At 44.4% G+C, this 17,682-nt stretch overlaps 1 pseudogene; it reads left to right on the top strand.

The window, feature by feature from the left end:
• The first annotated feature begins 15,745 nt into the window (after positions 1 to 15,745).
• On the top strand, positions 15,746 to 15,984 carry LOC139276536 (U2 spliceosomal RNA; annotated as a pseudogene).
• The last annotated feature ends 1,698 nt before the right edge of the window (positions 15,985 to 17,682 follow it).

Raw genomic sequence — 17,682 nt, 5'->3', positions numbered from 1 at the left:
AGTGATGATGAATTTCTTATATAGAAGTGAGATATTCCTGGCCTTAATATATATTTGTTATACAATGCATCCACATTCATGGCACCAGATTTCATACAGTTTTTCAGCTATTTCCCCGTTAGCATTCTTACAGTAATGGACAGATACTTATCTCAATGTATAAATTATTAGCATAGCCATACCATTCTGATAATTTAATACATTTTCTGAGTCCTAATAATTATGATTATTAAGGGGAAAAGATGCTATCAATACAATGGCTGTCCTACTGTACAAATGTTACAGGGAATTATTCCTTCTCTTAGCTCTCTAAATCTTCTTCCCATTCTATATAGGCCCCCACTTCAAGTTAGATGACAATAACGAAGATTAAATATTTGCGCAAAAAGGTCACATGTTTACTTTTAAGTGCTGAGGAATCTATTTAAAGACACGTGACATCAGAATTAATTGTTAATGTTTTTAGGATCCTTTGACACATTTCTACAGTTGCAATATATGCTCAGCAAACTCGATTTTTTGCACCACATTTGGGTCACACGTCAGCATTCATTAATCATTACGGTGCCATTGAACCAGGAGAAGACAAGAAAAGTGCCTGAGAGCAAATAACAACTTGCATTTATATAGCAGCTCATCGAGTCTCTCAGAAACATTCCAAAGCACGTCCCATATGAGGCCTTGAACTGCAGTGTCATCGATGACCCTTCCTGTCCTACTTACAAATTTGTACATTAGGACTGTAAATTGATTAAATTATCAGAATCGTGTGGCTGTGCTAATAATTTATACATTTAGATAACTAACTTTCCATTACTGTCAGAATACTAATGGGAAACTAGCTGAATACTGTATGAAGGGTCATCGACCTGAAACATTAACTCTGTTAACTCTCCACAGATGCTGCCTGGCCCGCTGAGATATCCAGCTTTTTCTGTTTTTATTTAAGATTCCAGCATCCGCAGTATTTTGTTTTTGTGTTTGAGTGAGTGTCATTATGTAGGTTGCGGTATGTACGCGACTGGATGTGGAGAAAACGAAAAAGGTTCCTGTTTCGATGGAAAGCCTATGTCAGTTGAGTTTGCATTCTTTGGCCTTATTTACTTTCCTAACGGGCTATTTGTCACCCTCATTCATGCACCTCCAGAGGAGAAAGGCCTCTTGTTGTTTGTGGGACCTTGCTGTGCACAAATTCACTTATGTATGCATTTGCGTACATAACAAGTGACTACACCTCAATAGTAATTAATTAGTTGTGATGTGTATAGCTGTGAACGTTGCTGTTTCACTTTCTTGCTTAAATACTGTTCTGTTATCAGCTGGCACATTTCAAGTGTGACAAAATGGAGAAGGTGAAACTTTTAACCACTTCAAGGTTCTTCTGCTGTGCCAGTTTTGGGAGACCAGCACTATAGCTGTCTCCTGACTTTCCACCATTGACTTTCCTACCTGGCAGCATGCATTGGCCAAAGCAGGGGGCATATGTCAGAAACTGATCATTGTTTTCGTGACATTGGAGGAAACCTAATGACACTCAAATGGTTCAAACAAACTAAAGACAGACTTGGATTTATAAAAACATAAGAACATAAGAAATAGGAACAGGAGCAGGCCATATGGCCCCTCGAGCCTGCTCCGCCATTCAATAAAATCATGGCTGATCTGCTCATGGACTTAGATCCACTTCCTTGTCCGCTTCCCATAACCCCTTATCCCCTTATCATTTAAGAAACTGTCTATTTCTGTCTTAAATTTATTCAATGTCCCAGCTTCCACAGCTCTCTGAGGCAGCGAATTCCACAGATTTACAACCCTTTGGGGAAGATGGGGGCCGCCCATCTCTGTTTTAAATGGGCGGCCCCTTATTCTAAGATCGTGACCTCTAGTTCTAGTCTCCCCCATCAGTGGAAACATCCTCTCTGCATCCACCTTGTCAAGCCCCCTCATAATCTTATACGTTTCGATAAGATCATCTCTCATTCTTCTGAATTCCAATGAGTAGAGGCCCAACCTACTCACCTTTCCTCATAAGTCAACCCCTTCATCCCCGGAATCAACCTTGTGAACTTTCTCTGAACTGCCTCCAAAGCAAGTATATCCTTTCATAAATATGGAAACCAAAACTGCACGCAGTATTCCAGGTGTGGCCTCACCAATACATTATATAGCATATCAGCATCATCATCATCGGCAGTCCCTCGAACGAGGATGACTTGCTTCCACACCAAAAGGAATGAGTTTGCAGATGTTTCAATGAAGAACCCGATGTCCCAGTCCTGAACTCCAGGGGTGGAAGATGCCTGTGCGTGGATTTTTTTAACGTGTGGTGACCGTTGCACATCAGCCACCACACGGGTTCGACAGAGCTAGGCTTTTATCCAGTGGCAAGGATTAACCAGGACGACTGGAGACCTGCTCTGCTGCATGGACCTAGTACGCACACATATCACAGTGTGGGCTGGGCCCGTGCTGCCCCTGGGCCCTCGGCTCTTTTGGGTCCCATACCCCCATTTGCCGCATCTCTGCTACGATCTATCGTCGCTCCTCCGCCAACACACATACAGAATACTCAGAATTAGAATCATATATGTAATGTAATGAACATGAACAAACATAACTATAGGCCCTAATACAAAAGCAAAATAGAATTTGAAATAAAAACAGAAAATGCTGGAAATCTCAGCGGGTCAGGCAGCATCTGTGGAGAGGAAACAGAGTTGATGTTTCGGGTCGATGACCCTTCGTCATGACTGGAGAGTGTTCGGAAAGAACAATGAACACTCTCCAGTTCTGATGAAGGTTCGTTGACCCGAAATGTTAACTCTGCTTCTCTCTCCACAGATGCTGCCTGACCCGCTGAGATTGCCAACATTTTCTATCGGCCCATTTGGATCAGTTTGCCCCAGGCCCAGGGCAGACGAGTGACGTTTGACGGCCTGATTTTCCCTCCCTCCCTGCAGGCCAGCATTTTGTCAGCTCTCTGTTCTGATGGCACAGCAAGATTGGTAACTTCCTTACGTAGGGAATCAGAGCTGTGAATGATCTATTCTTTAAAGTTATTTCTTTGTATTTTACAGTCAGTAATTCATTGACTAACTGCATGCTTTCCAATCAGACAAGTACACAAAGAACGAAGGATCTGATTTGGAGTCAATAAAAATTGGCCAGAAAACAAATCATTTGGCAGCAAAATTGCAACTGTAATTGTATTTCCCTTCATCTGTGCTTTAGATTGCTGAAGAGAAATGAGGTGAATAAACAACTCCAAATTCCTGATCAAAATATGTTTATGTATATGACAAGAATAATATTCACCCTTTAATTTGATAATAAGGGATACATCTGTGTTTATTTATGAAAAGGCAATGAGCCCTTAATTTTACCGAATGTCATGGATGTTAACCGTGGCTCAGTAGGTAGCACTTGCACCTCTGAGTGAGAAGGTTGTGGGACCAAGTCCCACTCCAGAGACTTGAGCAGTAGAAATCTAAGCTGACAGTCCAGTGTCGTGCTGAAGGAGTGCAGCACTATCGGAGGTACCGTCTCTCAGATGAGACATTCAACTGAGGCCTCAGCTGCTCTCTCAGGTGAATGTAAAAGATCCCAGGGCTCTAGTTTGAAGAAGAGCGAGGGAGTTATCCGTGGTGTCTTGGTCAATATTTATCCCCCAATTAGCATCGTTAAAAAAAAATAATTATCTGGTTATTCATCATCAAAGGCAGTCCTTCGGAATCGAGAAAGACTTGTTTCCACTTCTGAAGTGAGTTCTTTGGTGGCTGAACAGTCCAATACGAGAGCCACAGACTGTCACAGGTGGGACAGATAGTTGTTGAGGGAAGGGGTGGGTGGGACTGGTTTGCCGCATGCTCTTTCCGCTGCCTGCGCTTGATTTCTGCACGCTCTCGAAGTGCTCAGCACCCTCCCGGATGCACTTTCTCCACTTAGGGCGGTCTTTGGCCAGGGACTCCTAGGTGTCAGTCCCACTTTATCAGGGAGGCTTTGAGGGTGTCCCTGTAACGTTTCCGCTGTTATCACATTGCAGTTTGTGGGAACTTGCTGTGCGCAAATTGGCTGCCGTCTTTGCTACATTGCTAAGACTACTCCTCAGAATTGGTTGTAAAGTGTTTTGGGGCATCCTGAAAGGTGCTATATGAATCTAAGTCTTTCTATTTTTTAGAATGATTACTGTTTCCTGCTGTCAATTCCTTCCTGCCCATAGATTTTATTGTTTGTTTATTCAATGGAATGTCACATTGCATGGAACAACCTTTTGAGAGGGTAGATGACCTGATGCCAGGCTCTGACCAATGGTATTCTGCAATTGGAAGCTGCCAACTGCATGGGTCAACTTACCCTCAAATTTAATCTCCGAGGTTTCCGCTGAGGGGGAAGGTGAACAGCCAGTTGTCGTGGTACATATAGGTATAGGTAAAAAATGGGATGAGGTCCTACAAGCTGAATTTAGGGAGCTAGGAGTTAAATTAAAAAGTAGGACCTCAAAAGTAGTAATCTCAGGATTGCTACCAGTGTCACGTGCTAGTCAGAGTAGGAATTGCAGGATAGCTCAAATGAATACGTGGCTTGAGGAATGGTGCAAGGTGAGAGAGATTCAAATTCCTGGGACATTGGAACCAGTTCTGGCGGAGGTGAGACCAGTACAAACTGGACGGTCTGTACCTGGGCAGGACCGATGTCCTAGGCGGAGTGTTTGCTTGTGCTGTTGGGGAGGGTTTAAACTAAAAAGGCAGGGGGATGGGAATCTATGCAGGGAGGCAGAGGGAAGTAAAAAGGGGGCAGAAGCAAAAGGTAGGAAGGAGAAAAGCAAGAGTGGAGGGCAAAGAAATCAAGGGCAAAAATCAAAAAGGACCACATTACAACATCATTCTAAAAGGACAAAGAGTGTTAAAAAAAACAAGCCTGAAGGCTCTGAGTCTCAATGTGAGGATCATTCGTAATAAGGTAGATGAATTGACTGCGCAGATAGCTGTTAACGAATATGATGTAATTGGGATTACGGAGACATGGCTCCAAGGTAACCAAGGCTGGGAACTCAACATCCAGGGGTATTCAATATTCAGGAAGGACAGAGAGGAAGGAAAAGGAGGTGGGGTAGCGTTACTGGTTAAAGATGAGATTAACGCAATAGTAAGGAAGGACATTAGCGTGGATGATGTGGAATCTATATGGGTAGAACTGCGAAACACCAAAGGGCAGAAAATGTTAGTGGGAGTTGTGTACAGACCACCAAACAGTAGTAGGGAGGTTGGGGATGGCATCAAACAGGAAATTAGGGACGCGTGCAATAAGGGTACAGCAGTTATCATGTGTGACTTTAATCTGCATATTGATTGGGCTAACCAAACTGGTAGCAATACTGTGGAGGAGGATTTCCTGGAGTGTGTAAGGGATGGTTTTCTAGACCAATATGTCGAGGAACCAACTAGCGAGTAAGCCATCCTAGACTGGGTCTTGTGTAACGAGAGAGGATTAATTAGCAATCTGGTCGTGCGGCGCCCCTTGGGGAAGAGTGACCATAATATGGTAGAATTCTTCATTAAGATGGAGAATGCCACAGTAAAATTCAGAGTCTAGGGTCCTGAACTTAAAGAAAGGAAACTTCGATGGTATGAGACGTGAATTGGTTAGGATAGCTGGCAAATGATACTTAAAGGGCTGACGGTGGATAGGCAATGGCAGACATTTAAATATCAGATGGATGAACTACAACAATTGTACATCCCTGTGTGGCATAAGAATAAAAAAGGGAAGGTGGTTCAACCATGGCTAACAAGGGAAACTAGGGAAAGTGTTAAATCCAAGGAAGAAGCATATAAATTGGCCAGAAAAAGCAGCAAACCTGAGGACTGGGAGAAATTTAGAATTCAGGAGAGGAGGACTAAGGGTTTAATTAGGAGGGGGAAAATAAAGTATGAGAGGAAGCTTGCAGGGAACATAAAAACTGACTGCAAAAGCTTCTATAGATATATGAAGAGAAAAAGATTAGTGAAGCTTAATGTAAGTCCCTTGCAGTCAGAATCAGGGGAATTAATACTGGAGAACAAGGAAATGGCAGACCAATTGAACAAATACTTTGGTTCTGTCTTCAGTAAGGAAGACACAAATAACCTCCCAAAATTACTAGGGGACCGAGGGTCTAGCGAAAAAGGGGAACGGAGGGAAATCCTTATTAGTCAGGAAATGGTGTTAGGGAAATTGAAGGGACTGAAGGTCGATAAATTCCCAGGGTCTGATAGCCTGCATCCCAGAGTACTTAAGGAAGTGGTCCTAGAAATAGTAGATGCATTGGTGGTCATTTTCCAACATTCCATGAACTCTGTTTCAGTTCCTATGGATTTGAGGGTAGCTAATGTAACCCCACTTTTTAAAAAAGGAGGGAGAGAGAAAATGGGTAATTATAGACTGACATCGGTGGTGGGGAAAATGCTGGAATCAATTATTAAAGATGTAGTAGAAGCGCATTTGGAAAGCAGTGACAGGATCTATCCAAGTCAGCATGGATTTATGAAAGGGAAATCATGCTTGACAAATCTTCTAGAATTTTTTGAGGATGTAACTAGTAGAGTGGATAAGGGAGAACCAGTGGATGTGGTGTATTTGGACTTTCAAAAGGCTTTTGACAAGGTCCCACACAAAAGATTAGTGTGCACAATTAAGGCACGTGGTATTGGGGGTAATGGGGTAATGTATTGATGTGGATCGTGAATTGGTTGGCAGACAGGAAGCAAAGAGTGTGAATAAACGGATCCTTTTCAGAATGGCAGGCAGTGACTAGTGGGGTGCCGCAGGGTTCAGTGCTGGGACCCCAGCTATTAACAATATACATTAATGATTTAGACGAAGGAATTGAATGTAATATCTCCAAGTTTGCAGATGACACTAAGCTCGGTGGCAGTGCGAGCTGCGAGGAGGATGCTTGGAGACTGCAGGGGGACTTGGACAGGTTAGGTGAATGGGCAAATGCATGGCAGATGCAATATAATGTGGATAAGTGTGAGGTTATCTACTTTGGTGGCAAAAACAGGAAGGCAGAATATTATCTGAATGGTGACAGATTAGGAAAAGGGGAGGTGCAATGAGACCTGGGTGTCATGGTACAACAGTCATTGAAGGTAGGCATGCAGGTACAGCAGGCAGTAAAGAAAGCAAATGGCATGCTGGCCTTCATAGTGAGGGGATTTGAGTATAGGAGCAGGGAGGTCTTACTGCAGTTGTACAAGGCCTTGGTGAGACCACATCTTGAGTATTGTGTGCAGTTTTGGTCTCCTAATCTGAGGAAGGACATTCTTACTATTGAGAGAGTGCAGCGAAGGTTCACCAGACTGATTCCCGGGACGGCAGGACTGATATATGAAGAAAGACTAGATCGACTACACTTATATTCACTGGAATTTAGAAGAATGAGAGGGAATCTCAAAGAAACATATAACATTCTGACAGGATTGGACAGATTAGATGCAGGACGAATGTTCCCGATGTTGGGGAAGTCCAGAACAGTCTAAGAATAAGGGGTAAGCCATTTAAGACCGAGATGAGGGGAACTTCTTCACTCAGAGAATTGTGAACCTGTGGAATTCTCTACCACAGAAAGTTGTTGAGGGCAGTTCGTTAGGTATATTCAAAAGGGAATTAGATGAGGCTCTTATGGCTAAAGGGATCAAGGGATATGGAGAGAAAGCAGGACTGGGGTACTGAAGTTGCAATGTCAGCCATGATCATATTGAATGGTGGTGCAAGCTCGAAGGGTCGAACGGTCTACTCCTGCAGCCACTTTCGATGTTTCTATGACATCAACGGTGATCAGAAATTCACTTGTGTGAGAAATTATGGGCACTGTCTATTTACCTACTCGAAGCAGGAAAACCCGATGGAAAATATCATCGAGATGGATTAATTTAAAAACAAATGGAGTGTAGAAACATAACAATGCGAAAGCAATCAAAGTAAATGAGAGCAGGCATATCGTAAACAGGCAGCATGAAGCAGTAAGACAAAAGGGGTTGAAAACTAGGTGTGACAGGGTGAAATAATTGCCTACGTGGTCAGGACGAATCTTGTGTTAGTGTCAGAAGGACTACACATTAATATAACAAAGCCCCAAACAATTGTAGCAGGATCCGTTATACCCAGCCTAAGAGTGAAAAGCTGGGTTGGTATTTACATGTTAATCAGACAAGTTAAGACTAGTTGTGGTGAGGTACGCAAAGAGGTTCAACAGATCGCATTCATGACATAATCACATTGAAATTAGCACGATGTGGTTTTGTGTTTTAACATTCTATAAAAGCGGATTGTGACATCAATATGGGCAGTAGTTAACATTTTAATTTGTGTATCTCAAGGCGTCAGGCTCAGTGGGTAGCACACTCACCCCTGGGTCAGAAGATTGTGGGTTGTGTAGCACAAAAGAAATCTAAGCCTGACACTCCGGTGCAGTGCTGAGGGAGTGCTGCACTGTTGGAGGTGCCATCTTTCAGATAAGACGCTAAACCGAGGCCCCGTCTGCCCTCTCAGGTGGACGTAAAAGATCCCATGGCACTATTTTGAAAAAAAGCAGGGGAGTTATCGCCGGTGTCCTGGGGCCAATATTTATCCCTCAATCAACATAACAAAAACAGATCATCTGGTCATTATCACAATGCTGGTTGTGGGAGCTTGCTGTGCGCAAGTTGGCTGCTGTGTTTCCCACATTACAACAGTGACTTCACTCCAAAAGAGAGACTCACCCAGCCATGGTCATCTGGTGGTCCTGAAAGGCGCTATCTAAATCTAAGTCTTTTTTTTTAAACTGTGGAATATATTCGAGCATTTCCTTGGTGTTTTTGAAGAACCTTATCTGTTCTAAGCGAGATGATTCACATATATTCCCATATATTGTTCACATATATTCCCATTTGTCTTCCTGTCCCTCAACGTGGTTTCTTGAAGCTCATTGGCCTTTACCACAGAACGGTACAGTGTTTGGCTGCCTTTATATCACAGTCTGCATTCAGATGATCCATGTATGCCATTTTCCTGTGTTTACACATACAAATGGAGCCTGTCTCTATGGAGATTGAGTTCCGTTAAAAACCCAATGAATCCCAACATAAGTAAGTGGCAATTCAAATTTAATGGTAAATTAGTTCCTAATACCCTCCAAGGATGTTGATTTACATTTTGTTTTCCTCATATATTTTCTCCCTTCCCCTCCCGAGGGCATTAACATCTTGTTGGTATATATTTCCACAGGCACTGTTCACCCCTGGTACCTGACCAAAGTGGCAGTTATGTGAGTTAGTGAGTAAGTATCAGCAGCCTCTTTGATTGCTGGCGGGTGTCAGAGCTGAGCCTGATCCTGTCTTCATTGGATGTACACAATTTTTACCTTTGGCAGTGGTTGCTGGATGGCCATCAGGAACCCTACTACTATAGAAACATAGAAACATAGAAAATAGATGCAGGAGTAGACCATTCGGCCCTTCGAGCCTGCACTGCCATTCAATAAGATCATGGCTGATCATTCCCTCAGTACTCCTTTCCTGCTTTCTCTCCATACCTCTTGATCCCCTTAGCCATAAGGGCCATATCTAACTCCCTCTTGAATATATCCAATGAACTGGCATCAACAACTCTCTGCGGCAGGGAATTCCATAGGTTAACAGTTTCTCCTCATCTCAGTCCTAAATGACCTACTCCTTATCCTAAGACTTTGTCCCCTGGTTCTGGATTTCCCCAACATCAGGAACATTCTTCCCGCATCTAACCTGTTCAATCCCGTCAGAATCTTATACGTTTCTATGAGATCCCCTCTCATCCTTATAAACTCCAGTGAATAAAGGCCCAGTCGATCCAGTCTCTCCTCATATGACAGTCCAGCCATCCCTGGAATCAGTCTGGTGAACCTTCGCTGCAATCGCTCAATAGCAAGAACGTCCTTCTTCAGATTAAGAGAACAAAACTGAACACAATATTCCAGGTGAGGCCTGACTAAGGCTCTGTACAACTGCAGTAAGACCTCCCTGCTCCTTTACTCAAATCCCCTAGCTATGAAGGCCAACATAGCTTCTTCACCGCCTGCTGTACCTGCATGCCCACTTTCAGTGACTGATGAACCATGACCCCCAGGTCACGTTGCACCTCCCCTTTTCCGAATCTGCCACCATTCAGATCATATTCTGCCTTCATGTTTTTGCCACCAGAGTGGATAATTTCACATTTATCTACAATATACTGCATCTGCCATGTATTTTCCCACTCGTCTAACCTGTCCAAGTCACCCTGCAGCCTCTTAGCGTCCTCCTCACAGCTCACACTGCCACCCAGTTTAGTGTAATCAGAAAACTTGGAGATATTACACTCAATTCCAACATCTAAATCATTAATATATATTGTAACAAGCTGGGGTCCCAGCACTGAGCCCTGCGGCACTCCACTAGTCACTGCTTGCCATTCTGAAAAGGACCCGTTTATCCTGATTCTCTGCTTCCTATCTGCCAACCAGTTCTCTATCCATGTCAGTACATTACCCAATACCATGTGCTTTAATTTTGCACACCAATCTCTTGTGTGGGACCTTGTCAAAAGCCTTTTGAAAGTCCAAATACACCACATCCACTGGTTCTCCCTTGTCCACTCTACTAGTTACATCCTCAAAAAATTCCAGAAGATTTGTCAAGCATGATTTCCCTTTCATAAATCCATGCTGACTTGGACTGATCCTATCACTGCTTTCCAAATGGGCTGCTATTTCATCCTTAATGATTGATTACAACATTCTCCCCACTATTGATGTCAGGCTAACCAGTCTATAATTACCCGTTTTCTCTCTCCCTTCTTTTTAAAAAAGTGGTGTTACCTTAGCTACCCTCCAGTCCATAGGAACTGATCCTGAGTCGATAGACGGCTGGAAAATTATCACCAATGCATCCACTATTTCTAGGGCCACTTCCTTAAGTATTCTGGGATGTAGACTGTCAGGCCCTGGGAATTTATCGGCCTTCAATCCCGTCAATTTCCCTAACACAATTTCCCACCTAATAAGGATATCCTTCAGTTCCTCCTTCTCACTAGACCCTCGGTCCCCTAGTACATCCGGAAGGTTATTTGTGTCTTCCTTTGTGAAGACAGAACCGAAGTACTTGTTCAATTGGTCTGCCATTTCTTTGTTCCCCATTATAAATTCACCCGAATCCGACTGCAAGGGACCTACGTTTGTCTTCACTTATCTTTTTCTCTTCACATATCTACAGAAGCTTTTGCAGTCAGTTTTTATGTTTCCGGCAAGCTTCCTCTCGTATTCTATTTCCCCCCTCTTAATTAAACCCTTTGTTCTCCTCTGCTGAATTCTAAATTTCTCCCAGTCCTCCGGTTTGCTGCTTTTTCTGGCTAATTTATATGCCTCTTCCTTGGCTTTAACACTATCCTTAATTTCCCTTGTTAGCCACGGTTGAGCCACCTTCCCCGTTTTATTTTTACTCCAGACAGGGATGTACAATTGTTGAAGTTCATCTATATGATCTTTCAATGTTTGCCATTGCCTATCCACCGTCAACCCTTTAAGTATCATTTGCCAGTCTAATCTAGCCAATTCGCGCCTCATACCATCAAAGTTACCTTTCGTTAAGTTCAGGACACTAGTTTCTGAATTAACTTTGTCACTCTCCATCTTAATAAAGAATTCTACCATATTATGGTCACTCTTCCCCAAGGGGCCTCGCACAACAAGATTGCTAATTAGTCCTTTCTCATTACACATCACCCAGTCTAGGATGGCTCGTTCTCTGGTTGGCTCCTCGACATATTGGTCTGGAAAATCATCCCTAATACACTCCAGGAAATGCTCCTCCAAAATTAAGGAGTTACCAGGAGTGGGGTCCGAACCCATGAGGGTATAAACCCAACAAATCTTAAGTCCAATGCCTTAACCGCTCGCCATCCTAGTACTTTAACGGCAATATGTCAAGGGGGTATGGTAATGCTCTGGTTATGTTACTGGACTACTAATCCAGAGACCTGGACTACTGATTCAAAGGCCTGGACTACTAATCTAGATATAACCACAGTTCAAATCCTACCACGGCCATTTGAGAATTTAAATTCAGTGCAAAGGATCTGGAAATAAAAAGTTTATATCAATAAAAGTGACCATGAAGCTGTCGGAATTGTCATAAAAACCCAACCGGTTCACTAATGTCCTTACCTGATTTGGCCTGTGTGTAACTGCAGTCCCACGTTAATTTACTTCTCACAAATGCTTTCTGAAGTGGCCTTGTAAGCCACTCAGCTGTGCTGCGATGCTTTGAGAAGGCCCACCTTCAAGGAACCACTAGAAATGGACAATATTTGCCATCGACACTCCCAAAATGAATAAAACATCTATTTAAAGACCGGTTTGGGCCAACAGAAGGGAATTTGTCTGCGCTCTGGGACGGGACTACTCGCAAGGGGGATTTTTTTTTTAAGAACTGTAATCTCTCTCCTTGCTAAGATCTCCATAGGGTACCTCTTCTGTTTCCTTCTTCAGGCACGGAGGCAGGGGGTGTTACGCTGCTGTCTTCACCACAGCCATTATTAATGCTGCTTTATGGTTTCCATGTACTGGGGCTAATGTTACAAGTTTTTCTCGCTCTCTTTAATCAGAGTGCCCTGCTACCACAAATTGTCTCATCATTTAGCAACCTGGCACAGAACTGTCAAACCTTGATTAGCGACAGCAGGTGCATTTGGGTTTCAACAGCAGTTCACACTCGGGCCATCTGCTTGGAACTTCAGCACAAACAGGCCACCAGACCGTTTGTCTCAATAATTTGCAACAAAATAAAACTGTGAATAACTTGCTACGTGAAAGCAGCCAGTTTGCCCCCCACCTCCCCCCCCCCCACCGCTCCCCCAAGCTGCGATTTATGCATTATTACTCCCCAAACCTTAAATCTCCCGCAGCTTCCAGGAAAGTTAAGTGCCAGCCCAATAGTACGCAGCAGTGCCCGTTGGAAGCTGCATTTTCCCAGCTCTCCGAAACCTCCGAGAAGATAAAAGAGACCGAACTGCCAGAGCTCCTGTGGAGTTGCCAGCTGACAGTCCCAGCGCTGACATCAGCTGAGTGGATCACTGCTGAGAGGAGAGGTTCAGAGTGACGCGTCTCACAATGCCAACGTGAACCTCCCAATATCTATTTACATTGAAAGTATTCCCCCTGTGCACTTTGGTTCTGCTATTAAGTCTCGAGCAGCTCAAGCTGTCCACTTCCTATAATCATTATGATGGAGCCAGAGATCTGGTATATTGAAAGCCAAAAGAAAATAGATTCTAAAATTGCAGAGATTAACATGGTGCTGTCATGGGTCAGAGCGTTTGCTGTTCAATAACAATAAGATGCCATATAACGCACAATGTACTATCTGGGTTACTGATATGTGGTGACTGAATAAGTTAAATTCTGATTTTGTTAAGTGGTATTCTGGGATAGTTATTGGTGTTTGCAGATTGAATTTCTGACTATATTTCTGTGAAATCTATTTCAGTGAACATGATTAATTTTGCAATTGTAAATTGGTGGCCTTTATAAATATGCATTTTTATCTAACTTTTTTAAACCTTTTACCGTTTTTAAAAGCTAAGGTACATAGTAAAATGATATTCAAGATGTACAGGTAGGACAGTACTAAAGCCTTGAAAATCCTCTGGCCACGACCCCAGCAGTTACACACAAAGGCATTCGCTTGTACAAGTACTCCCATTTTGTTAACTCTGGCCTCCAGTCCAATCCCCCACTTTCTTCTCCCCACAATTGGGGGGAAGCGTGCTTTCAGCCAAGATATAGAATTCCCAGCACAAACCTCTTTGCCTCTCCACCTCTTTTTTCTCTTTTAAGACACTGCTTAAAACCTACTTTTTTTAAATATTCATTCCTGGGATGTGGGCGTCGCTGGCAAGGCCGGCATTTATTGCCCATCCCTAATTGCCCTTCAGATGATAGTGCTGAGCCGCCTTCTTGGAAAAAGAGGGCAGTTAAGAGTCAACCACATTGCTGTGGGTCTGGAGTTACTTCTCGGCCAGGCCAGGTAAGGACGGCAGATTTCCTTCCCCGAAGGACACTAGTGAATCCAATGGATTTTTATGACACTAGATTTTATTCCAGATTTATTTAATTAATCGGCAGCTGCCACGGATTGAACTCATATTTCTGGATCATTAGTCCAGGCGTTTGGATTACTCGTCCAGTAACATAACCACAATGCTAGTACCCAATATCTCTTTGGCGAAGCTTTTGGTCACTTGTCCTAATGTCTCCTTCTCTGGCTGTGTGTCAATATTTATCTGATAACGCTCCTGTGAAGCGCCCTGGGACATTTTAATACATTAAAGGCACTATATAAATGCAAGTTGTTCTTAAATATAAGACAATGTTCTACACTACATTTGGGAATAATGGTATCTCAATATTTTTATAAAGAAAGAAAGACTTGCATTTTGATATCGCCTTTCAGGACGTCCCAAAGCACTTTACAGCCAATTTTACTTTTTGGAGTGTAATTACAGTTGTAATATAGGAAATACGGCAGCCAATTTGTGCACAGCAAACTATCACAAACAGCAATGTGATAATGACCAGATAATCTTTGTGTGATGTTGATTGAGGGATAAATATTGGCCAGGACACCGGGGATAACTCCCCTGCTCTTCTTTGAAATACTGCCATGGGATCTTTTACATCCACTTGACAGAGCAGACGGGACCTTGGTTTAATGTCTTATCCGAAAGCCGGCACCTCCGACAGTGCAGCGCTTCCTCAGCACTGCACTGGGAGTGTCAGCCTAGATTTTTGTGCTCAAGTCTCTGGAGTGGGACTTTGAACCCACAACCTTCTGACTCAGAGGCGAGAGTGCTGCCCACTGAGCCACAGCTGACACCACGGAACTGCTTGAATATATCCCACAATAAACCTGCACTGGAGTGTCAGTCTAAATTTTGAAGTGGGACTTAAACCCACAACTTGTGGGCCCAAATTTGATGTAGGCTTCTGCCTGCCCAAGTGCCGCCCATAGGACCGCTGATGGCCGCCGAGGTCTCTGACAGTTCTTTGGGCGGGGTTTTCATCAGCAAGATCCCTCGAAGGTTGGTGGGTGGCAAAGCAGCGACGGACGCTGCCAATCTGGGCGGCAGCCGGCGGGAGCGCTCATTCTCGGCAGCAAATGCGCTTGCCGCCCAAGTGCCGCTGAGGATGGAGTCAGGCCCACAGAGGGTCGAACACCTAAAAATAAAAAGCTTTAAAAAAAACCCATCTGATGAGCTTCAGGGGACCGCCATCCAGGTAAGTCCCCGTAAAGAAATTAATTAAAAAAATGTCACAAGCCTGTTTACCCCCCCCCCCCCCCCATCTTCACACTTACCGTTGAGGACAGAGCTGCCTGCACTCAACGATCCACGACTGTCCTGCCGCTGACTGCAACCGACTCCCGCCCGCATGAATATGGCATCTCGGCGGGCGGGAGTGTACTTACATGCATCGGCCGTCCGCTGACGTCAGCGAGTGCGTCCCCGTGGCTCTCCCCTCCCGCCCGCTCCAGGCCACGTCGAAAGTGGCACTGGGCGGTTCGAGCAGGGCAATGTCGGCGGCAGCGGGTGGTGAGTTCATTAATTTCAGCCCCTGTGACTCAGAGGCGAGAGTGCTATCCACTGAGCCAAGGCTGACACATGTCGAAGCAAAGCTGCTCCCAAAAATGTAGTTCCTACTTGTACCATTTTCATCGCTTCTCGGCCTTTTGGCTAAGATCATGCGTAACTGACCTGACAGGGGAGTAACCACCATGACCCCAAGGTGGTTCTCCCTGGATCAGGAAGGTATATGCTTGCTTTTTTGGAAATAGGAGGTGGGTGGGGTGGCTTGACCCATCCACCTCCGCGGAGGTGTGTGGGGGGCCTGACCCATCCACCTCCATGGCACGAACCTGGTATTGCAGTACTTCCAGGAACGGTGCAGTGGCTCTAGGCCTTTTGGCTAAGAGCATTGGAGCAGAGTGATCCTTGAATGGGCCCAAGGTGACCTCTGGCGTTTGTGATTTGACAAAGAATTGGAACGATTGGCTACGAATTTCAAAAAAAAAAAATTTTCATGCATGTATACCCTGGCATATATGATATGTGTTGTGACATCATGCCTTGCAATGTTCCAGAATTAGATTGAAGAATCTTCTGCACGTGGCTTACATCAAACCTAGTCTTTAGCATTGAATCTGGAAACAGACTCATTCAGGGTCATGATCGCTGACACCTCTTTGAGTTTATGATCTCAGGGTTTTCTGCAATGCACTCAGTACCAATACACAAGAGAGAACACTGAAATAAATTACTTTAAAAACCATGCACTTTAAAAATGAAGTGATGTCGAAATAAACATTTTGGGCACTGGATCAGTCAAGCTTGTTGGAGTTAGCAAACGTTTTGTAGATCCCACTGGTGCACAAAAGTAATTTGGAGATGGTAGTTGACATGTAACCTGCAGTCTGCCTAAATAGGACGTGCTACCATGGGTTCAGGATGGCATCCAAAACTTTTGGAAGCATCTACAAATATAACGTGACATTACCACGCCCAAAAACATAATACAGAATTTGGGCTGGATTTTCGGGTCTTCGGCACACTGTTTTTCGCCCCGGAGCAGCGGCAATGGTGGCGGTGAGGTGTTGTGGCCGGGCAGTCAGCCTCCAGCACCCCGCAGCGATCCTCGGGTCCGGTTTTTGCGGCCCGGAAGAGCTGCTCCCGGTGTGAAGCGGCCCTGGTTTGCGACACCGGCGCGAGTTTGAAATTCAGCCCGACCTGTCCGCCCCGCAGCGCACCTCCCAGGCGGTCCAACCACCCCGTCGGTGAAAAGGTGAGTAATGGACTCCTGAGGTACGTGCGATTGTTTCTTCTTTTAATTTTTCTTGCGATTTGTGTTGTGGCGGTGTGGGCAATATTTTGGGTTTGTTTTTTGTGTTTTAAATAAAGGTTGCCCCTCCCCAGGCGTTTCTCGCAGAGCTCCCGGGCTGATTCTTTAGCTCGGGAGTTTCTTCATCCTAGCGCCTCCCTTAGCGCTGCGCCCCCTGACTCAGGGCCCAGCTGCCCCAGCTTTACTTACTTACTGAGGCGCAAACTATTCCTGGGAGCTAACTTTTCCGACCCGCCGCCCTTATCGCCCCAAAAAACATCAAAGCTGAAAACCCAGCGTTTATGCGCTGCCTGTAACAAACTGTCTCAAGGTGCTTTACAGGAAGAATAATGGACACCAGGTAGGTAGTCGTGAACACATTTGGGGGGGTAACCCAAAGTGGAGTCAGTGGTAAGTTTTCAGCAGTCTCTTGAAGATGGGAAGAGAGGTGATATAAAGCAAGTGGGTATGGGAGGTAGTTCCAGAGCACAGGGATGTGGTCGCTGAAACTTTTGCCACTGATGAGGATGTGTAATAGACCAGAGTTGGAAGAGCTGAGGCTGTGTACTGAGATGTATAACTGAACAAAATTGCAGAGGCAGAGTGGAGTGAGACCAAGGAGGGATTTGAAGATTTGGATATGGCTGCACTGGGGACAGTGAACCTGTGGAGGCCAATGAAAGCAGGAGTAACAGATAAAGAAAGAAAGACTTACAATAACATAGCGCCTTTCATTACCACCCAGATGTCTCAAAGTGCTTTACAGCCAATGAAGT

The sequence above is a fragment of the Pristiophorus japonicus genome, chromosome 11, assembly GCF_044704955.1.
Source record: "Pristiophorus japonicus isolate sPriJap1 chromosome 11, sPriJap1.hap1, whole genome shotgun sequence".
Lineage (NCBI taxonomy): Eukaryota > Metazoa > Chordata > Chondrichthyes > Pristiophoridae > Pristiophorus > Pristiophorus japonicus.
This window is presented reverse-complemented; position numbering and strand designations above follow the sequence as displayed.